This window comes from Pleurodeles waltl, chromosome 4_1 (assembly GCF_031143425.1).
Source record: "Pleurodeles waltl isolate 20211129_DDA chromosome 4_1, aPleWal1.hap1.20221129, whole genome shotgun sequence".
NCBI classification, from domain to species: domain Eukaryota; kingdom Metazoa; phylum Chordata; class Amphibia; order Caudata; family Salamandridae; genus Pleurodeles; species Pleurodeles waltl.
Window position 1 is genome coordinate 743,724,783 of NC_090442.1, and position 24,286 is coordinate 743,749,068.

General features: G+C 43.9%; 1 protein-coding gene across 6 annotated transcripts in view; it reads left to right on the plus strand.

Annotated features, from left to right (window-relative positions):
* Window positions 1-5,209: 5,209 nt before the first annotated feature.
* Window positions 5,210-24,286, plus strand: part of LOC138288112 (NACHT, LRR and PYD domains-containing protein 1 homolog) — a 524,384-nt gene continuing 505,307 nt past the window's right edge. For all 6 annotated transcript variants that reach the window (XM_069229359.1, XM_069229355.1, XM_069229361.1 and 3 more), the window contains exon 1: window positions 5,210-5,417. The gene's annotated coding sequence lies outside the window, so the exon portion shown is untranslated. The remainder of the gene's footprint in view (window positions 5,418-24,286) is intronic.

Below are 24,286 nucleotides of genomic sequence, written 5' to 3' on the forward strand. Positions count from 1 at the left end.
GGGAGTGATGTTTGCCGAAGGGGGTGCTCTCCTTCTATAACAAAACAAATAAAAACAAAACAAAAACCAATCCCTGGTGTCTAGTGGCTTCTGCCCCCCTTGAGGCAGATCGGCCTAATCAAAATAGGCCGTTCTGCCCCCAGAGGGAACAGAAATGTCCTTAAAATAAATTGTCTCCCTGAGGAGCGGCCCTTGCCCAAGGAGCCACTCCCTTATGAGTAAATACAAAAAAAAAACCTCCCTGGTGTCTATTGGGCATTTCTGAAGAAACATATAGCCTTTCCTTTCATGCCTCTGCCTGCCCCCTCTTCCCGAGTGGAAGAGAAAGGCTTCCAGCGTGATGGGAGGTGACCTCTGATGAGGTCGGCACACGATTGCGTGCTGATGTCATCAGACGTCACTGGGGTGGATCGGGGGCAGAAGGGGAAGCAATTCCCCTTCAAGATCTGAGATTACCCCTGATGGGGGTATGGGCCGGGTCCAGGACGAGCTGGTCTCGTCCCCGGCACACTGGAACCGTGTGCGAGGACAAGACCTCCTCGCCCCAGGACCCTTCAGGTTAACTCAAGTAAACACGAGACCCATTGCATTGCAAATGCTTGTGAAATATATTATATCCCAGTCCTACTGTTTTATATGGCCCTAGTCTACTGAATAAAAACTAAACAAATAAAGATGTTTACTTATAGATGAGGATGGTGCCCCTGAGGAAGGCGTTGTGCTATACTAAATTCAGAGTTCCTTTTTCTCGCTGAGGAGGAAGTGGTTTAAAACATGTTCGTCAGGGAGGTTATAAACAGAATATGTTTGTGTGTTATTCACATGCAAATGCAGTGAACATATCTGACTGAGGACCCAGCACAAAGAGTTGTATTCACCACCTGAAATACAACGGAGTCCATATACTGCCTATAGAATCTACTACATTGAAATGAGCTCCTTAAAAATTATCACTGCAGGGATTACCATTCCTGAGGTTACCTCTACTGTGATTACTACCTCTGAGATTACCACTGCTGATATTAACACTACTGTGATTACTACCTCTGAGATTACCCCTGTTGAGATTACCACCGTTGAAATTATTACTGCAGGGATTGCCACTGCTGAGATTACCACTACTGGGATTACTACCTCTGAGATTACCACTGCAGGCATTGCCACTACTGAGATTACCACTGCAGGGATTACCACTCCAGAGGTTACCACTACTGTGATTACTACCTCTGAGATTACCAGTGCAAAGATTACCTCTACTGAGATTGTAACCTTTGAAAGTACCACTGCAGCGATTACCACTGCTGAGATTACCACTACTGTGATTACTGTCTATTAGATTACCACTGCAGGGATTACCACTACACAATTACCACTTTTGTGATTACTAACACTGAGTACCACTGCAGGGATTACCACTGCTGAATTACCACTATTGTGATTACTACCTCTGAGAGTACCACTGCAGGGGTTACCACTGTTGAGATTATCTCTACTGCGATTACTACCTCTGAGATTACCCCTGCAGGGGTTACCACTGAGCAGATTACCTCTACTTTGGTTACTACCTCTGAGATTACCACTGCAGGGATTAACACTGCTGAATTACCACTCCAGTGATTACTACCTCCGAAAGTACCACTTCAGTGATTACCACTACTGAGATTACCACTACTTTGATTACTACCTCTGAGATTACCCCTGCAGGGGGTTTCCACTGCTGAGGTTACCACTACTGTGATTACTACCTCAGAGATTACCAGTGCAGGGATTACCTCTGCTGACATTACCACCGTTGAGATTATCACTGCAGGGGTTACCACTGCTGAGATTACCACTACTGTGATTACTACCTCTGAGATTACCTCTACAGGGTTTATTACCACTGCTGAGATTACCACTACTGTGATTACTACCGCTGAAATTACCACTGCAGGGATTACCACTGTTGAGATGAGCACTTCTGAGAATACCACTACAGTGAGTAAAATAGATTCAAGAGTAAGTGTACTGACCTTATTCTAATCTACACCTTAAAATGAAACCTTACTTTATAACTATTGGTTGGTACCTGGGCTTGCCTTTTAAAATTCGTTTGATTTCATTACTGAAATGCATGCATAACTCATGCTTTTTCTGGTGCTTAGCATGCCTCGAGCGCATCGGCCAGCTACTGAAAACATACGAGGATCCATGTTTTCCATATGGTTTCTGGACTACTTTTTCTCTTTATTTCGTAGGCAGTGTGATCTCACTGGGCAGTACTGGAGCGCTTTGCATGACATCAACCCTGTTACATGGATATATGCACTTTTGCCAGTTTAAGTCCTTCCTGGAGGTGAACTGATGGTGTGCTGGAGCGTGGTCTGTGTCTGACTGTGACGCGCGGGTTCTATCTTCCTCTCCTGGAGACACAGAGTAGAAGGTTCTCCCTTTATGAAGCACCTGTAAGCTCCGCCCGCTGAGCCACCCCCCGTCCACCCTCGAAGTAGGTAGGGGAATTCCCGCCTCTTGCCAGGATGATGGACAGCTTTCCAAAACGACCCCACTGCGTTTACCGCCGATTCCGGTGGTGTGTTGTTGATGCGCAGAAGCACGAGGACACCTCCACAAAGACGCACTAGTAACAATAACATTGCCAAAGGCACACAAGGTTGCTGGAGACGTTTTACCCCGTGGCCCATCACGTACCCCTAGTGTACAATATAAACAGGGTATATAAAACATGCTAGGTAACGCTTACTGACATACTCGTAGAAAATACTCCGGTTGTGTAGGCCACGATGCTCATTTTACAGAAACTAAACCTCAAAGGAAGCACTTACCAATATAAACGTAGCAGGTGCCGCAGTCGAAGCTCAGCTTCTGGAAAGGACAAGCCACCCTAACTCTCGGGCTTGGCAAAGATAAAGCAAGGCTGTGCGCTCAGAGATCCCATAGCAGAGGAAGATCCAGAATCCTTCCTGGAGGTGAACTGATGATGTACTGGAGTGTAATCTGTATCTGACTGTGACGCGCGGTTTCTATCTTCCTCTCCTGGAGACACAGAGTAGAAGGTTCTCCCTTTATGAAGCACCTGTAAGCTCCGCCCGCTGAGCCACGCCCCATCAACCCTCGAAGTAGGTAGGGGAATTCCCACCTCTTGCCAGAATGATGGACAGCTTTCCAAGGCGACCCCACTGCGTTTGCCGCCGACTCGCGTGGTGCGTTGTTGATGCGCAGGGGCGCGAGGACATCTCCGCGGGGACGCACTAGTGGCAATGACATTGCCGGGGGCACACAAGATTGCTGAAGACGTTTTGCCCCCGTGGCCCATCACGTACCCTAGTGTACAATGTGGACGCGGCAGATGCCGCGGTTGAAGCTCACCTTCTGGAAAGGACAGCCCACCCTGGCTCTTGGGCTTAGCAGGGATGGGGCGGGGCGGGGCTGTGCGCTCAGAGATCCCATGGCGGAGGGGATCTGGAATCCTTCCTGGAGGTGAGCTGATGATGTGCTGGAGCGTGGTCTGTGTCTGACTGGGACGCGCGGTTTCTGTCTTCCTCTGCTGGAGACACAGAGTGGAGGGTTTCTCCCTTTGTGGAGCACCTGTGGGCTCCGCCCGCTGGGCCACGCCCCGTCCACCCTCGAGGTAGGTGGGGGAGTTCCCGCCTTTTTACCAGGATGATGGATGGACGACTAAGTATTTTTTACCCATGTTTCTAATTATGTATTGAATGTGCAGATGTGTGTGTATAGTCATGTGTGTGTGTGTGTATAAATATATATATATATGTGTATATGTTGTTTCTGTGCCTGGCATGTTTCTATGAATTTCTGCTCTCTTTTTATCACACTTATCTACTCATCGCTCTTATGTCATGTCTCTATCAAACTATCCTCCATTCTCACTCGGACTCATCCCAAATCCCTGCGACCACTTCCATCTCCTAAATATCTCTGCCTAAGCTCATCCCTCCACCCCCACATCTAACTCACCAAACCTCACTCTACCTCTGTGACCTCCCACACAACCCTACTAAATTCTCCTGCATTCATCTCACCCTGCTACTATGCTCTCCCTAACCCTTCCACATCCTCTTTCCCCTCCGCCCCCCTTTTATTCATCTCAAGCCTTTGGATTGAGCAAATGAAGGATATACTCCCAATTAACACTTCTGGATTTCTTTCCTCCTCCACCCCTCCATTACTCCAGTCAATCTAACTAACAAACTCTCATATCCGCAACTCAAATTAACTCATAATAATACTAAAACTGTACTCCTTATTAAATTATACTAATCCATCACTAATTCTTGTTGGGTACCGGAGTAGCGTGCTACTCATCGAAAAGCGCTTCGACGCCTCGTTAGGGGTAGTAAGCGCTATATAAATACGATTACAATTACAATTACAATTACATAGATAATTGCACTTTTGCATACTTTCACGGCAAGCTAACTTCTGTTTGCTTATGGCTGTGGGCGGTTCGCTTATGTGAAACTGTTTTTCTTTTCAGTTTTTCATTTTATGTGGCAAGAAAGGTCCGTTTAGGAGTTTACAACGCTAATAGCTTTAACTCGAGTAAACGCGAGACCCATTGCATTGCAAATGCTTGTTTACTGTTAATGTCCCTGATGTTACCTTTTACATTTCCCGCAGCAAGATCAGACGCTTTCAGTCTCCCATGTCTTGTTATACTGCTAAAACCCACAGCTTTACAAGTTCGAAACTGCCCCGACTTGCAAATGTAGGCCATTGGTATGTTTTTTTAGCTATTTAGGGACCACCTTTTTTTATTGTTCCTTATTTTCTATCCCAATTAATATGGACCCAGATCACGACGTAACATTACAGATAAACATTATGAGGTCAGGGGCAGCTGAACCCACAGGATGAAGGCACGTGACTTTTACATGGCCAGGTAAACATCAGGCATTTTAACGAGACACGAGAGTTCACGTATTTGCAAGGCTGAAGCGTGGGATGCAACAATTCAAAATGGGAACAGCTCGACAACCGAGCAGGCCTGCATTTATGACACTCTTTAAATTGTCATGTAAACTTTAGAGTCCAATTAGATGTTTTACGATGAACTCTCCAGTATTTGTAAGGCAGGCGGAACATTCAGAATGAGGGCAGCTCTGCTGCTGAGCAAAGTGAATTGGGGCGGGCACCTTCGAAAGTATTTTGCAACTTCAATATGTAATCCAGTGGGACCTGTCCACCCAGCTCAGAAGGCACTTGCAAAGTGCCCCGGAAGAATGCGCAGGAGGCTACGGACGCATTAGCTTCAGTGTTTAATGTTACCAGGCTGGTATACCGGGAGCGGGGACACGTACTGAACTCCTAAGTACTTACAGCCCAGGCAGAGGAATGGCCGACAGACAAGGACCCCATGCCTTTGCCGCAACAGCACGGGTCTAAGGTGCTCCTGGCTGGTAGGAGTTTTTGTTATTCTTTTAACAAGTAGTAGTGGTTCAAGTTTAAATGATACTAAAGTTTGTTGATAATATATAATTTAAAAGATTAGGGGTCAAATTTACAAATCTATTTTAGGTCGCAATGTACCATCCCTACATTGCAAGTCAGTTACTCGCAATGAACTGACAAAATAGAGATCGCGACGCGCGATTAGGAAGGGGCATTCCAAGGGCATCCCTTCCTCATAGCCAACCCATTTCCCAAATGGGAAGGGGTCCCCAAGAAAATGGGGGGGGGGCATCGATTGTTTCAGAGCAGGCAATGGCCCCAGAGACCATTGCCTACTCCAAAAATATGAAATGGAAATGTTTCTTTTTTTAAAATGCAACATTTAAAAAAACTGCTTCATTTAAATAAGCAGGAGAACTACAACAGGGCATTCCCAAATAACACCGAGGTGAGACCCTGGTATAAACAGTTATCTGCAACAATGTCTCAACAGGTATAATTGATAAACCAGCCTTAGGAGACCTCAAGAAATAAGGCTACCACAGCAATACTTTAGATTGATATTTGCATTATTGCCAAGAAAGCATTGAAAGCAATGAAGAAAAGCTACAATCATCCACTAAAAAGAAAAACATTGGCTGTCTACTTCCATCACAAAAAAAAGAATCTCTGAATGTCCCCTGTGGTAGTTCTCCTTTCTGACGAACTGCTATGTTGTGAGGGATACTTTTTGTATGAGCCTACATTCGCTTGGGTTCACTCTTTGGTACTTATGACCACAGCATGTCCTTTAGGGAAGCACCAAATTATACAGATGAATACACAGACAGGATCCGAAGTGGCCCTTCACTCCTTTCCAACACTATAGTGTTGTTATTTTAGCAGCTTCTTAAGGTCGTGTTATTTTAGCCGTTGGCCTGAAGCTTGCGCACTTTAGCCTAGATACAATTCATTGTATTCAGTTTATTTTTGAGCAGAAGATCTTCTATGTAGTGATGTTTTGTTTTCCTTTATCTCGTACACTTTTAGTACAGAAACTGTTTAATTCCCTTCACTCTAACATTCTCGTTCTGTTCTTTGCTCAAGGATGTCTCCAATATGTTGTCGGCACAAAGATCACCACCACAATCTCTGTCACGTCACACAAATACATATTTTCACATGAGGGCATTTTTCCTAGAACACAAGCTGTTTTATTATAAAACAATATTTTGCCCACTACACGCTAGAGGGATGGTTCCAGCCAGAAGGCTAGCCACTGCATGCTGTTGCCTTGGTGCAGCTGTCTGCTGATACTTAATGTCTTTTCCAGCCACATGAGAGAGGCTTCACAGTAGACCGACAGGCCTCTTTGCTACTACCACATTCAGGTATGGGGATGGTGACTTCCTAGATCAAGAAGGGTGGATTATGGCTACCACTGCCGTCCTCTGATTGCACTTTTGTGGCGTAACTAGGGATTCCAACACTTAGTATTATGACACTATGGTGAGACTGTATCTAGGTTTTACTTTTCTTGTCACTGTATTTTTATTACCATGTTTTATCATCCTAATCATTGAAGTACTTGCCATTTCTATCTAGAACTCAATTGTTTCAATGAAATGTATTGAACCAATTTTTGCTTCTGTTTCTCTTTACATGTGTGAGACAAATGGATCTGAGAGGAAAGGATGAGATCTGTTCCACCACAATTTCCCCTGACAAATCAGAATGTCATGCACACATATGCCACAAATCACTGCCACTTCTAGGTGCCGGTGAGGTACTGCAAGCCTGCCGAAAGGGTTAGGCCAACAGTTGTCACAAGGTGTGGAACTGGACTCAGATACCCACATCCTAGTGGTGCTGCCACCCAAATCCAGCAGGCTTGTAGGTACAATGAGAGCCAACACTTAAACAACTCTAGTAAGTCAGCAGTCAATACTTCTCAGGCTTTATTGGCCAAAATAGAAAAGCTTAAAAAGAGACAGATACATACTAGCCTACACGCTCGTATGCTCGCTGAATATCTCAAAGCAGGTGTCATCCCCGTATGACTTCAACTACGTAACACCCCTGCAATCTTTAATGATTACCCTAAATTTAGATCAGGGTTTAGCCATCTGGCCACCAGTTGCTCTAGACATTGGATGCTACAGGGGATTAAGATGGCCCTGGAATATAGTAGTAAAGAATTGGAAGAAATTGCAGTATTAGAGAAGCTGATCCTGGAAAACGATTCTATTGCAGATGCCAAGAGTTTACTTGATAGGATCAATTTTACTATAGCCACCTTCAACACTATTGAAGAAAACAAAAAGATCAACAAGATTAATAAAGACATAAAAAAGTATAGCAAGGAGAGAACTTACCCCTACTTGAGTGATTACCTTTATAATTCCAATCTCTATAATACCAATAGGGGCCTCAGTTGAGGTAGATTTAAGAATAGTAAATCGGTTACATTCTTGGACTTCTACAATTCCTCAACAGTAGATTCATATCTAGGTGAATGTACTAGTTCAGGAGTTGAACATAAGACACCACCACCTACACTGCAACCCAATACTTTTTTAGTGAGAGTTCGGGGTCGAGGAAGGAGCAGGGCCGTGGGACCTATCAATACCAACAACCATATGAACGCCAAACCAGCGGACACTCTACCAATGGGGCTCGCCACAATGATTGACAGAATTACTGCTGTACGTGGTACTTCCCCTTTGGGACAGTTGAAATGCTCAGAATTTGACCAATACTGACAATGCCCTGATACCCATTTTTATTCTCTCCCAATACAATTAGTCCTCACATGAGATAAAGCTTTTGAGCAAGAGCTTATCGTTTGTACAACTGAACATACATATTTTGTTGGTCTACATGAGGACTTGTTGAAGTTCTTTAGACAAATTAGTTTTAAATATTTTTATAATTAGGCCTTTATTTGGAGTTTACACATAATAATTTTCATCCTCCTTCCACTTTCTCAGCTCCATCATCTGCTATGTCACCAGAAATATTGGCCTTTGAAAAATTGGTGCTATAGCAGATTCAACATGTTACAAACTCTTTTGAATATGTACCATACAATCTGAAGCTATCTGAGTGACATGCCCTCACATTCTAAAAAGAAAACCAAGAACTTATCATCAAACCGGCTAACAAATGTGATGGTATTGTTATTATGGACAATGTCAAATATAGCTCTGAAATTCTGTGACAATTATCCAACCGTGAACACTATGTACCACTATGCTCTGACTCTCTTCCGGAGATTTAATCTATCAAACCGGCTGACAAAGCTGGTGGCATTGTTATCATGGACAATGTCAAATATAGCTCTGAAGTTTTTCGACAATTATACAACCCTGAACACTATGTATCACTATGTTCCGACCCTCTCCCACAGATTAGATCCAATATTAAAGAGGTCACAGATAGGGCATTAGACCTGGTATCATCTTTACCAAAGAACATAGTTTTCTGAATAATGCCCATCTGCGTACTCCTTTATCATATGTGCTTCCAAAAATACACAAAGATCCCAATAATGCTCCGGACAGACCCATTGTATCAGGATGTGGTACCATCCTGGAACCCTTGGCTAAATACACTGATGCAATTATCAAGGGGTTTCTCCATAAAACTTCAACTTATATCAGGGACAGCATGGATCTGATATCCCAAATCGAAGATATGTCCATTGATGAAGAGACAAATCTGTTGGTGGGACTTGATATAGAGTCTTTATATAGAAATATTCCACAATGGGAGGGCATGGAGGTGATTAGGGGTTTTCTAGACTCGTCCCTTTCCCCACTAAGACCCCCACTGATTTTGTAATAGAACCACTGGAAATCACACTCACAAGAAATTATTTCTTGTATCGGGACACCTTTCATCTAAAAAAGAAAGGAGTCTCACTGGGCGCATGCTGTGCCCTAACTTTGCCACTCTGTATATGTACAACTTGGAACGTACTAAGATTTTTTCCCCTCTGAATAATTTTTTATAAACAGATTGTGGTCTGGAAAAGATACATTAATGATGTACTTATGATCTGGCAAGGAGATAGAGATACATTGCAATCACTGGTTGAGTGCTTAACACTGTGTAAGTACACATTAAATTTTCTTTTGAGGCCTGTACTGATGGATTGCCCTTCTTGGATCTCTCTCTTAGAATATTTGGCAAAAAAATCATTACTACCTTGTTTAAGAAACTCACAGAACAAAACACCTTATTACTGTATTCTAGTAATCACCCAAAGGGTTTAAGGGATGGCTTCCCTTATGGTCAGTTCCTCCGCATTCAGAGGAATTGCAAGTGGAAGAGTGACTTTTTCTGGGGTTGCAGGGATTTTAGCTGAGAACCTACAGATCAGGGGTTATTCTAAATAACCATGAAACAGACTTGGTTCTGTCCCGGAGAGGTTCTTCTTACTCCTAAAACACATCACTCCAATATTCGCATTCCCTCTCTTTCCACCTTTTGCCCCTCGAGCAATCAAGTAAGTAAGATAATTTAGAAAAATTGGGGAATTCTGCTCAGTTATGCCATATTTGCGGAACCCCCACTTTTCTCTTACAGAAGAGGTAACAACTTTGGTGATCATTTTGTACATGCAGCTACTTGGACCGCCCAATACAAATGGTTACTTATCTATTACTACCTCACAGGGTTTACCTCCTGTCCTTGGTCATTTTAGATGCCAAAACTGCAGTGTATGTTCTCAGACCAACAATATGAAAGAATTTAAGGTTGGCACACGAGTCTATCCAATGAAACATCATGGTAATTGCATACTAGCAATATTATTTATGCAATTCAGTGCAAACTCAGCAAAAGCAATTCAGTCCATACTCAGCATAAGAGCAGAATATGCTGCAGAGTGGAAACAACGCCATTGGTGTCACTCTTTCTCACAGAAAAACACGCTGAATCTGATTTCTTTTGGGAAGTGATTGACCAGCCAACACTTCCTCTACGAAGGGGGATTTGACACAATTGCAAACGTTGTGAACGTCGATAAATATCCAGATGTGACTCAGTCAACCATGGCCTGAAAACCTTGGATGAATGGAACAATGCAGTGATCTGAATTTCTTTGTAAAGAAATGGAGAACTTGTCCCTTCAGTTGGCCTTTTTTCCTATCTTCTCCTGTTGTTGCTTGCATTTCATAATTAGTATCATGGATTATTTTAGCTATCGATTGTGACTTTTGTCTCGTTGTCTATTTGTTTTCATAAATGTAAATTAGTCCCGGACTTGTTGATCTTACTCATGAATATTATTTTAATATATTTATTGTCGTCCTTTTGCTTTTTTGTACTATTCCCCCTAGGATGTGATCTCGCTAACTTGTTGCATTGTTAATTTGTGTTTCTTCTATGGTATGCATTTTTTGAAATGCACAATGACACATTTTTCCTGTTTTAACTATTAGGGTTTTTGTTTATATATGAGGATTGTATGCGGGCTGTATCGAGGTTTTCTTTTTGCTTGATACTTATCATTCCCTTATAGCAGTCTATGTCCGGAATAGAGAATGGTTATTCGCCTGTTTTTTTCCAGCCTGTAACTACTGTTTGCGTGCTTTCCTTATTTAGTATCGATAGGCTAATTGTGGGTTAAGTCACATAGTTGACAATTTGCTATTTGTATCAACTGTTTAAGGATTGTATGCACGTGTTGTGATAATCTATGATTGAAATTGGTACCTTTGTAGCAGATGGTACCTGAGGTTGATACTGCTCTGACCCTCGGAGTTTTATTCAAGTTTGGAGTAATTGGGAGAGACATGATTCCTTTGGTGTCCGTGTCCCTGTGTTTATGGTTTATTAACACGAACCTTTTTTACAGTGTCCCCTGCAGAAACCTTTGATTTACTCAGCTTATTCTGTGGGTTCCTACTACTAAGAATTTTGGGTCTGACTCTTTATTCTCTTGCAATTTAGAACCACAATTGTATCGGGGGCTAAATTAATTTCTTTGGCTTATTCAAGGTGCTCGTTATAGGGTGTGCTCTGGAAGTTCCATATTGCCCCAAATTGAAGTTTCTGATTTATTCTCTGGTGAGTAACTGCAGGATTGGCTTGTTATGTGTTTCCTCTCACATCGAAAGTTGTATAGTAATTGTGCTTGGTTTTAGTATCCCTTCGGTGGGCTAATCCCTCGTGCCTTTCCTGGCACCATATAAATAACCGATACATTAATTGGATACTAATATGTATTTATTCCTTCTTCAGATTAATAGGACTTTTTTTGCTGCCTGACTGCTGTCATCAACTGTGGTATCGTCTATTTTTGATTGGTTTATAATCCTTGGCTACAACTACCAAAATTGTACACCAGGTGGTTGCAATATTGGGATGTCAGTTTTTAAGGATTCTTCCTCTGTCTATTCCTTTGTCTTAATGGTTACTGTCTCAGATCCCTTTTACACCACTACATTCTCGACCCTTTTGACTTGATGATGATCCTTAAATGAATAGGGGTCGAAACCTCAACAGTTTACACAGCGAAATGGGACATTAAAGGCCTCATTATGACCCTGTGTCACGGTCGCGGTCAGACCACCGCCAAAGTGGTAGTCTGACTGTGACATTATGACCGTGGCAAAGCCGCCACAGTTCAACCGCCGACACCACCAGGCTGCTGCCAGCCTGCAGTCTGGTGGTCCTAGTGGTTGTAATCCACCAGGGAGCGCTGCCCTGGGGATTACGAGTCCCTATCTGCCAGCCTTTCCATGGCGGTTTGCACCACTATGGAAAGGCTGGCGGAGTGGGGAACTAAAGGACGTTCTTCTCCACCTTTCAAATGTGGAAAATGGAGCACATTTTATACCAAAAATAGTTTTAAGAATGGACCACATACATTAGCTTCATTGTGTCACTTTTTGACACAAAGTGGTAACTCAATCTATTAAACAAAAAATCTTATTAAAATGTACAAAACTTGCAAGCAAAAGTTCTGTTGTATTTTTGTTGCAATATTTTCTTTGATTTTTGCGCTGTTACAAAATGAATTGTGCAAGAAATATGTCTGCTGGTGTTTAAACGCATGTGTCAAAAGATGTTTGAGCTTAAGATCTCACATTCCACACTCAATGGTTATGGCACAAGCAGGGATGGCTCCTTCGCAGCAGTGAAGGAGCGTCACCCCCTGGCTAACAGCCAGGAGCTGTAAAATGAAACAATATTTAATTATCCTTTTTTCTGCAGAGCATGTGCAGGGTGGGGTGGGGCTGGGCCACAGGAGGAGGTAGAGGAGAGGGTAAGGAGGAGAGAGTGCACCTAAGTGCGCATGTGTGTTTGCAAACACACATGCACACTTAGGTTTCTCCAACTTGGCTGTGTTGAACAGGCTGGAGAAACTGCACAGGCCCCAGGGTTATGTTGGAGCGGCAGTCCAAGCTGCTCAGACCATTCACGATGCTGCTTTCATGCTAGGTTTCATATGAAAGCAGCACCAGGATTGCTGGGGAGCCTGTGCTGGTGTCCCAGTGAATGCTGGGGCACCAGAAGAGAAGAGGAGCGCTAAACGGCAAGCAGCATCCATGAAGTTAAGTTTTAAAAATACATTTATTTTTTATTTTCCCCCTTCGTCCCCATCCTTATCTTCCACCTCTCGCCCTTCACCTCGAGATTTGTTTCAGCCACCGCTGGGCACGAGGCAGTCCTGTCCATTTTCCTCCTTACTATTTGCCCTTCTGTAGCCATGGGGCCATTTGCCATTCAGCTGCCTAAGGGAGTGGATGCGTGCGGCATCCTCTTAAGAGACAGAATGCATGGTATTGCCTCTACATAGACAATACAATGCTGTTCCTAGAGATGTTATAAAGTATCATGCAGGCATTGCAGAGACCCTCTAGTCTTTTAACAGAGTTCACTATGATGACCAAGGCTTGCTTCATGGTAATATAACACTCACTATTGCAGCCCTGGGGAGTCAGGTGTCATTTCGGAAGACACTTCTGCTACCGCTGACAGGCTTCTTTGCCCATGCTAAATATATACCTCACTGAAATTTTTTTCTGGTCCATAGATGGTCTAGTAGGAGTCCTGATCTTGCAAAATGGCTGTTAAGTTCAGTTGACTAGTAGAACCAGACGACCAGGAGTGAACTTTGATCACTACGTTCTCGCTTCACAATTGAAATGGTTTGGTGGCAAGGCATTTGCCTGGATGATACTGTGACCACAGCAGAGCCATGACTGACACCTAGAGTATTCCAGAGCTTCTGCCTGATGAGCCGCATAGCCTGACGTTCCCCCTAATTGCAGATAGCTCACATATGCTATCTTCGAGTCTGCACACTAACAGCCTGCACATTCCCTTTTGCACCGGCCAGTCCTCCCCAGCCTTATTAGATAAGGACATCACAACAGCCCTTATTGGCCTTAGACAGCGGCGCACCCTTAGGCTGGAAATACTCAATCAATCAATCAATCAAGAATTTGTAAAGCGCACTACTCACCCGTGAGGGTCTCAAGGCGCTGAGGAAGGGGGGGACGAGAAGGGGTAAGGTGCTGCTACTGCTTGAACAGCCAGGTCTTGAGAAGTTTCCTGAAGGTAAGGAGGTCTTTGGTCTGGCGCAGGTGGGTGGGAAGAGTGTTCCACGTTTTGGCGGCAAGGTGGGACAATGATCTACTGCCGGTTGTAGTTCTGCAGATGCATGGGACGGTTGCGAGGGCAAGGTCAGCGGAGCAGAGATGCCGGGTCGGGTGTAGAAGGAGAGCCATCTGTTGAGGTATTCTGGTCCGGTGTTGTGCAGTGCTTTCTGAGTGTGGGTGAGGAATTTGAAGGTGATTCTCATTTTGACTGGGAGCCAGTGCAGGTTTCTCAGGTGGTCTGTGATGTGGCAGTGGCGGGGGATGTCCAGGATGAGGCGTGCGGAGGTGTGCTGGATGCGTTGCTGCCTCTTCCGGAGTTTGGCCGTAGCCCAGTTCCTGCGTAGAGGGCATTGCCGTAGGCCAGTTTGCTGCTTATGAGGGCTTGGGTGACTGTTCTTCTGGTTTCGGTGGGTATCCATTTGTGGATCTTTTGGAGCATGCAGAGGGTTGTTGAAGCAGGAGGAGGAGATGGCGTTGACTTGCTGGGTCAAGGATAATGAGGTGTCCAAGATGAATCCTAGGTTGCGTGGTCGGTGGGAGTCGGAGCAGCTCCGAAAGTGGCAGGCCACCAGGAGTCATCCCATGCGGAGGAGGTGGAGAAAAAGATGAGGACTTCCGTCTTGTCAGAATTGAGTTTGAGGCAGCTGCTCTTCATCCATTCGGCGATGGCCTTCAATCCTTCGTGGAGGTTGGTCTTGGCGGAGTCCTTGGTGAGGGAGAGGATCAGCTGGGTGTCATCAGCGGATGAGATGATGTTGTGGGATTGGGCGATGTTAGCGAGCGGGCCATGTAGACTTTGAAGAGGGCGGGCTGAGGGACGAACCCTGGGGTATGCCGCAGATTATTTTGGTGGCCTCCGATCGAAATTGGGGGAGGCAGACTCTCTGGGTTCTGCCAGTGAGATAGGAGGTGACCCAGTCCAGGGCTCTGTCACGGATTCCTGCTTTGCTGAGGCATGAGCGTAGGGTGTGGTGGCAGGCGGTGTCAAACGCAGCCAAGAGGTCCAGGAGGATGAGAGCCGGGGGTTTCGCCGTTGTCCAGTATCGTTCTGATGTTGTCGGAGGCGGCGTTGAGGGCGGTTTCGGTACTGTGGTTGCTGCGGAATCTGGATTGGGAAGGGTCCAGGGTGCAGTTCTCCTCAAGGAAACGGGTTAGTTGTCTGTTGACAGCCTTCTTGATAACTTTTGCCAGGAAGGGGAGCACAGAGATAGGCTGGAAGTTCTTGAGGTCCTTTGGGTCCGCGCTGGTTTTTTTGAGAAGGACATTGATCTCGGCGTGTTTCCAGCTCTCCGGGAAGGTGGCGGACTCGAAGGAACTGTTGATTATGTTCCGTAGTTGGTACACTGAGTGAACTCTTCTAAGAGTGACGTCTGATGACTCTCCAAGAGCTCGGTGGGCAGACACATCATATGACAGGGCCATTTTATCACCTATAATGGGCTTCGTTAAATGCTTCGGCTCTACTGGTGTATAACAGCCAATGAACTGCTGCCACATGCAATAATGAAAACAATTCAGGCAATGATCGAGGGCAACCCCTCATAAAATGGTTGGCAGCACAAAAACTGCTTTTACTTGACTTGCTATTAGACAAATGAAGTTTGAACTAGGTAGAATATTCAGTGACACTGAATTGGATACTATATTTGCACATCCCACTACTGTGTCCAGGGATGAGTTCTTTCCAGGAGCCAATGCCTCCTACTCCTGGTGCCAGCAGGTGGATGCTGACATGCTCCATGTGTTCTTGACATGCCCTGGAATAGACTGCTATTGGAAGGCAGTAATGGGACACCTGTCCTGACTGTCCGGCATTGCTGACTTGCACAGGTGCAAAGTGTGTGCCCTAGGACTGTTCCAAGTGTAATAAGAACATAAAGCTCTGAAATTATATTTGTACAAAGCTATTGTGAGTTATGCTTTGCATAACAGATTACTGGAAACTTAGTGTCTCTCCAATGGCAATGATCGAGCAAAGTCCAGCTATCCCATGGGCTGAATCCGAGAGCATGCTGCTTTGGCAGAAAGAAGCTATAGGGATAAGGAAACATCCCCTAGCATTAGAGTAGGACGAGATGCTTGAATTCTTTATTACCCCTTATCTACGTCCTCCTCGCCCCGGTCCTAACACATTGAGGCAATCCCGCCCCTGACAGGAAGTTTCCACATTACTATTGTAAGGTCCCCCTAAACAAAAGTTTATTACATCAACTATATAATAATACTTGAGAGCCTCATTCACTTCCTGTAAGTCCAAAGTACAAACTTTGAGGTGCAAGGAAGGGTTGTGGACTGCTACGAGGAGGACTACGAATCAAGGTAATGAAGATTACAATAAATAATTGAATCAAGACCAAGGATGATACACTTCCTCCATAGCTATACAGTATTACCCCAGCATGAATTGCAAGTTACCAAACTAATCTAAACACTAATTAAGAGTGAGCATGTCTCCCCTTACCACTATGGACCACAGAATCCCTGTCTCACACTGTCAAAATCACAAAACGTACTGCCCCACTGTGTGCTGCACTTTTCCCTTTTCAAAGCGGGTCACTTGCTTGATCAGCATGCAAGGTTACTCCTACACATGAGAACTACTTTGAGTTGTGCATCTACACCCTTCTCTGCCATTGCATCCCCTATCTACCATTTCTACCTCATCTCACAACACAACACCAACCCATGCCCTGTACTTATTCATTGTTATTGATTGATTCTTATTCATTCTCCACCTGCTAGTTAAGTTCCTCAGGTTTATGTTACTGTTTAAAGTTGTTTCAATTGTCTGAAATTGGAGGCATGACCTCCACAACAAGGCTGCCTATCTGTTCCTTCATGATATCTAACTACATTTCCTTATCATCCACCTCAATCATCTGCAGATGATCTAAAAAACTGCACCATTGAATACTCAGTGTACTGCCACTGCTTGTTTGTAGGTCAAGCTAATGTAATAGTTGGTAGAGTCAATAAAGTGCATTTAAAAAAAGAGAGATGTTTGAGCTCAAGCTCCATTTCAACATGGAGATACCCAGAGTATGATGGCATGTGCTGCAATTATAGGTAGTAGGCTTTTCCAGCATAGACCTAGGAGGGCGCAATCCATAACTGAAATTCAAAATAGCCACACGAGACAACATTTCATACGATGGACCTAAATCGATGTTGTTTACATAGTCAGTGGCTAATATCAAAATCTGGCATGGATCACGACCCCTTGGACTTAGTGTGGACACTTCTGCCTTAGTGCCACAGTTGAAGCTGATGCTGAGCCCATAGTCACCTTAAGAAAAACTGACTAGTCTGCGTCTTTTGTTGAAGTTGAAAGTAGTTGCCCCTTTCTTATATTTTTTGTATTGAATTTCGAGAAGAGTTTTGTATTTAGCATACACTCTCCAGGGCTAAGGAGTTCCACGGTAGTAGCAGATTTTGATTGATTAGGATTGCACAAATACTGTGTACTGACACTAGACAAAACTAACTTGAAATGACACTAAATGGATGTTGAAAAGAGCCCAGTGAGGATTGGCCTCTTTTAGTTAAGGTATATATGAAGTCTGTGTTAACTGATCTCACATCATACATATTGGCATTGTTAGACGTGGCATCCTTGGCGTGGTCTACACTGTCTTTTTTGCCTCTGCTTCCCATGCTTTGACTGTGTGCTGGACTCTGTTTTTGCTGTTTTTGGTTCTCTGGGCACTTTACCACTGCTGCCCAGTGATAAAGTGTGAGTGCTCCGTGTGTAAAATGTATGCGTAATTGGCTTTTCCATGATTGGTACATTTGATTTACTAGAAAGTCCCTAGTAAAATGAACTAGAGGTGCCCAAGGCCTGTAAATCAAATGATACTAGTGGGCCTGCAGCACTGGTTGTGCCACCCACATGAATAGCCCTGTAAACATGGCTCAGACCTTCCACTGCAGTGTCTGTGTGTGTAGTTTTAACCTGCCCATTTGACCTGGCAAGTGTACCCACTTACCAGGCCCAAACCTACCCTTTTTGTACATCTAAGGCACCCCTAAGGTAGGCCCTAGGTAGCCCCCTGGACAGGGTGCAGTGTATGTAAGAGGTGAAACATATACTGATGTGTTTTACGTGTCCTAACAGTGAAAGACTGCCAAATTCAATTTTCACTGTTGCAAGGCCTATCCATCTCGTAGGTTAACATGGGTGTTGCCTTTAAATATCTTTTAAGTGCAGTTTCCCTTTCATAGCAGGTAGAAATATGGAGTTTGGTTGTCTGTTAACTCCCAATTTAAAAATATATATTTTTGTAAAGTTATTTTTTAAATTGTCAGTTTGAAAATGCCACTTTTAGAAAGTGGGCATTTTCTTGCTTAAACCATTCTGTGACTCTGCCTGCTTGTGTATTCCCTGTCTGGCTGTTTGTAATTCCCCTCTAGACAGTGACACAAAGGGAGCTGGGGTGCAGCCTGCATATCCTGATAGGCCATCTGGGCTAGAGTGGAGGGAGGAGTGGCCAATTACACCTGAATGGGCTGCGCCTGCCTTCACACAATGCAGTCTCCACCCCCCTGGTGTGAGCCTGGAGCCAGGCCTGGGCAAGGCAGGATCTTGTGAACAACAGAGACTTTCCTTTGAAGTTTGCCTACTTGGCAAGTAAGTAGTGGACCCAAAACCCCAGATTGTCAAATTACTTCTGGAACCAAGAGGAACCGCTGCCAAGGAGAATTGCTGAAGAGCTGGAGAAGGAGTACTGCCCCTTTGCCTGTGACTGTGCTTTGCTAGGTTGGCCTGCAGCTGCTGCTTCTGCCTGAAAGAGGTCAAAGACTGGACTTTGTGGTATATTCCTGCTTGTGAAGAATCTCCAAGGGCTTGGACTGAGCTTGCCTCCTGTTTGAAATCTCAGGGCCAAAAAAGCACTTGGACTCTTTGCTGGGACTCCTGCCCTGCCACATGGTGCCCTATCCAGTCCCTGGGCCCTTGGCAGGTGAAGCTGGTAGAACAAGGACTGAAATCCACACACAGGGAGCTGTGCAGGGAAAATTTAGATGCACCACCTGCAAAGCGGGTGCAAAAACGATGCGCTACCTACCTCGTGGCTACAATCAATGCACCATCTGCATTCCAGCTGGGAAATCGACGCATCACCTGCATCGCAGCTGGAGAAATGACACAACACCCGCCTGCAGCACCTGAAAATTATGCACACCCCATGTGCACCCTGTCCAAGTAGGGACCCTCACTCTAGTTAGGGTGATGGAGCCACACAGCTAAGATATCCCGTGCTGAACCCTTTGATAGCTTGGCTCAAGCAGTCATGCTTATCTTAGAGGCAGTGTGTAATGCATTTGTACACATACACACATTAAGACAGTGAAAACACCAAACAGTACTCCACACCAGTTTAGAAAAATAGTTAATATTTTCTGAGAAACACAAGACCAAAATGACAAAAATCCAACATACATAAGTAAAAATATCACTTTTTATAGGTTTTAATGAGTCTTAGTCCATAGGAATCAATGGTTGTATCTCTTTAGCACAAAGTACCTGGGATGCGTCAAAAGCAAAGACAATGTGGGCCTCAGAGGAAGTGTGGCACCAAAAAGCAAAGTGATGCATTGGTTTCTTACTCCGCAGGGGAGGTGGTACGTTGATTCTTTCCTCGCATGAGAGGCTATGTGTAGGTTCCTCACTGGCAGGGGAATTGATGCGTTGATTCTTTCCTTGCAGGAAAGGCAATGTGTTGATTTTGGGACACGCAGCCTCGGTTCCTTACAGAGGTGTGGGGTTAATGACAAATTGATGCGCCAGGGACGATATGTGGAAAATCCAGATGCACTGTGTTGATGGCGCAGTGGGGAAACAGGCACTGCGTCGGTTCTGCAACCTCCAGACATATGCTGCATTGATTCTTCAGCTGCCAGACAGGCGCTGTGTCAATATTTCTGCTGCAGCACATCGGTGCGTGGATTTTCTTCTTCAGGTCACCAGCTTACGCTTCTAAGGGCCCAGGGACTGGAGTTAGCACCACTTGGCAAGTCAGGATTCTAAGCAGAAGAGCCCAGGCACTGGCAGATGAAGTCTTTGAGGTCCCTGAGGCTTCCTAACAGGAGGCAAGCTTAGTTCAAGCCCTTGGAGAACCTTAGAAAGCAGGATGTAGAAAGCAAAGTCCAGCGCTTTTACTCATGGGACAGAAGCAGCAAGCAGCAGGCCAGCACAACAAAGCAAAAGGGAGAGTGGCAGTCCTTCCTACTGCATTCAGCGCTTCTTCCTGGAAGAATTTCCTTAGTCCAGAAGTGCTCTACCTTTGTGGGGTCAGAGGTCCAGTGCCCATACCCGTTTCCATCTTTGAAGTAGGCAAATGTCAAAGAATAGTCTTTGTAGTGCACAAGACCCTGCCTTTCCTGCCCTGGCCCGAGACACACTCCAGGGGGTTGGAGACTGCTTTGTGTAAGGACAGGCACAGCCCTATTCAGGTGCAAGTGTCAGATGCTTTCACCACTCAAGCTCAAGAAGAGCCATCAGGAGATGCAGGGCACACCTCAGCTCACTTTGTGTGACTGTCTAGATTGAATTCACAAACAGTCCAACTGTTGTAGTTGGAGTCTTGCTCTAGGCAAGACTGCTGATTTAGGGATGAAAACACTTCTGCTTGTCGGCAACTAAGCCAATCCTACAACAAGCCGCAACTATCGGCCCACCCCTCCCGGCTCACAAGCAGTACCTCAATGTAAGAAAGTGCCCTCTTTCTTGGCATGGCGTTTGCACTGTTTTCTAACCTTTTCTATGCCTATTTCTGATTGCTAGTCCATATATTTAGTGTAGTACTTACCTCATATTGGAGGGTTACCCTTCTAGTATTTTGTAGTATTGTGTTCCAAAAATAAAGTACCTTTATTTTTGTATACCTGAGTGTTTTCTTTCATGTGTGTAAGTGCTGTGTTACTACAGTGGTATTGCATGAGCTTTGCGTGTCTCCTAGATAAGCCTTGGCTGCTCATCCACAGCTACCTCTCGAGAGCCTGGCTTCTAGACAGACACTGCCTATACTTCACTAAGAGGGGATACCATGACCTGGTATAAGGTGTAAGAACCTTGGGTACCCACCATACACAAGGCTAGCTTCCTACACTCACCAAAGACCCAAAGAGTAAAAGGTGATTTCTGGCAGCCTTTAAGCATCTTCTCACATGAGCAATAAGTCTCAGTCACACACAGGCAATGAAGGAGATACAGTAAAGTTTTCAATAGGTTTTATTAACAAGACTGCAATCTACTGTAAAATGCATGAGCTGCTATGATTAGGATAATGAACAATGCAAGAAACAGAATTGTAAAAATGAGACATAGATATAAAGACCCCCACCATCTTGCAATAAGACGAGATGTGAAATAGGCCCTAATACCCTAGCATGGAAAACCTAATCTCTAACCTAAAGAGAGCTACGTGTGTTAAACCTAATCTGCCAGTACCATGTCAATGAGAAGCACCCCCCAACCCTTGTTACCTTGAAATGAGGTCTCTAGATCAGACTCCGTGAGGATATAAAGGATGGGTCTGCATCAAGGCGATGTGTAGCATAGAAGGCGTCTATGGCATCTAGTAGGAATCCCTCTGATAACCTTGACTGCGTGTAAAAATACAGATCATGTAGGACCCCTGACGCAGATATGTTCCCAAACAATAGCTAAGAAGGCATGCTTGGGGTGGCAATTATGTAAACAATTCCCTCCAGAAGTACATTATGTTCCTGTCACACGTGAGTGGGAAAGGGACATGACGTGAAATCAAAACATCTTCCTAACTATAAACATAGCAGCCATCTTGGAAGAAATAATAAAATAAGTACACTAAAACAGACTAGGCTAAGTAGGTTAAAAGTCACTAGGTGATGGGGGCACATGCCTGCAAGCCAGAAGGCTAAGCTAAACTCTTGATTCCCAATAAAAACTAATTACGATCCACTACCCAACTGTCTTCCTGGACCTGATTTCTATTCCACAGACAGGCAGATGCACAGAATGGTTAAACAAGAAAATGCCCATTCTCTAAAAGTGGCATTTTCAAACTTACAATTTAAAAGCCAACATCACCAAAAGATGTATTTTTGAATTGTGAGTTCAGAGACCCCAAACTCTAAATCGCTACCTGCTCCCAATGGGAAATTATACTAAAAAGGTATTTCAAGGCAATCCCCATGTTACCCTATGGGAGAGATAGTCCTTGCGGTAGTGAAAAACACATTTACCAGTATTTCATTATCAGCCCATGTTCTTCCTTTTAAATACACTGCACATTAGGAGTGACTTACGTGTAGTAAAAGGGAACATTTGGACCTGGCAAGTTTATGCACTTGCCTGGTTGAAATGGCTATTTAGAACTGCCCACACAGTGGCAGTGGCAGGTCTGAGACATGTTTACAGGGCTACTCATGTGGGTGACACAGTCACTGCTGCAGACCCACTAGTAGCATTTTGATTTACAGGCCCTGGGCAAACATGTTGCACTATACTGAGGACTTACTAGCAAATCAAATATGCCAATCATTGATAAACTAGTAACCAATAACATTCGGACAAAGAACACTTGCACTTTAGCACTGGTCAGTGGTAAAGTGCCCGGAATCCTAAAGCCAGCAACAACGAAATTCAGCACAAGATCAAAAACAGGAGGTCAGAAGCCAAAAGGACAGGGGAATCCACACCAAGAGCTGACAGGTCTAACACCACTGTCCAGTTTGAAAGCCTGCAACAATCTCTCATAGTGAGCATGTAATAACAATCCTTGTTAAAATGGATATTAGCTTTAACATGTGCTTTCTACAATAAGGCCACATAAGGCCTCCTACATTTGTCTTAATATTTTATAGTAAACAGATCAGACCTATGGCTTCTACCATAACTATTCACAATGCACCAATCAGACCAATAGTCTTTATCAGTCTTAAGGAACTCAGGATACTGTAATCCTAATGAATTTACAAAATAACAGTACTTCTACTTAGAGGTTTTAACCACAGTCATCAAAGTACAAATCTTCTAAGCACAGGTTTTGCTTGAGTGAGTAACCAACACAAAAACGCCTTTCTCTACTATTGTAATGAGTGAGATGCTTTTAACCAGATGCCTGCCTACGGGCTTTGATACATGTAATAAAAATTCACCCTCAAAGCCCTTTAACATATGTGCTTCACAATAAATGAGCAAGGTTACAGACTTTGTCACTTTCATAACTTTTCATAATAAACTCATCAGGCCTATGACATCAGACGTACATTTTACAAATCAACCAATAAGGTCTAATGCATGTACTGTTGCTTTATCGCCATCACCATCTCAGGCCCATTTTATTGAACTTTAGCGTTTCCACAAGACAATCATCTGTTGATAAATCTATACAAGGATTCTCATAGTGCAAATCTTCTACTCCTGGACTTGTCAGAGAGGTAACCAGCAGAAAAACCCTAATTTACTGTCGTAATCCTTGAGAAACCATATAAAAAGTATTTGTCTGCAGTCTTTAACAAAGTATAATAAAAATCCGTCCCTAAATGATTATTGACTTTAACTCATACTTTTCCCAGTAAATAATTAAGACCTACTGCCTTTGTCATACCTTTCAGGCCTACAACGTTTATCATTAGCATTTCAACATAACCAACTCGGCCCTGCTGTACTGAGCAATCCTATCTCAGCAGAAGAATTAAACATCTGCAGAATCAAATGCTGTACTTTAGGAAATCAATAAGTGGGCAGTGCTGAAGTCTTTTTCACAGTGTAATAAAGCTCTTTTTATGTTGATCGCATAAGGGCTAGGGACAGCTGCATTTTTGAGTATGACGAAAAAAGATAACTGAAAGAAAGCCTCACACCGGGCTTTCAAATGGAAAATCAAGGAATGAGTTATTAGCACCAAATTAAAGGAAATAATATAAACAAGCAAGCATGCTAGGGGAGATGGAACTGGGAAGGATGTGAGGGCGGAGGGGGAGTGACTGCATGAGTCTTCCTCTTTAGATATCAAAGAAAACCAAAGGAATAAATAGACAAAAAGTGGGAAAAAAATTAAAACAAGCATTGGCAAAGCGACTAGTTTTAGCCTTGACACACTTGGAATTGCTTCGCAAACATATGCAATTGACTTTAAAAGTGTAAAAATAATAGAAGGTAAACGTAATACCATCTAAAGATGGACTATGTTTGCAAAAAAAAAGTACAATTGACACATTGCAAAAATAAATAAATTAAAATTAAAGCAGGAATAAAAGCTGAGATTAGCCTACCATCCTTGGCACTGAAGTGGAGAACG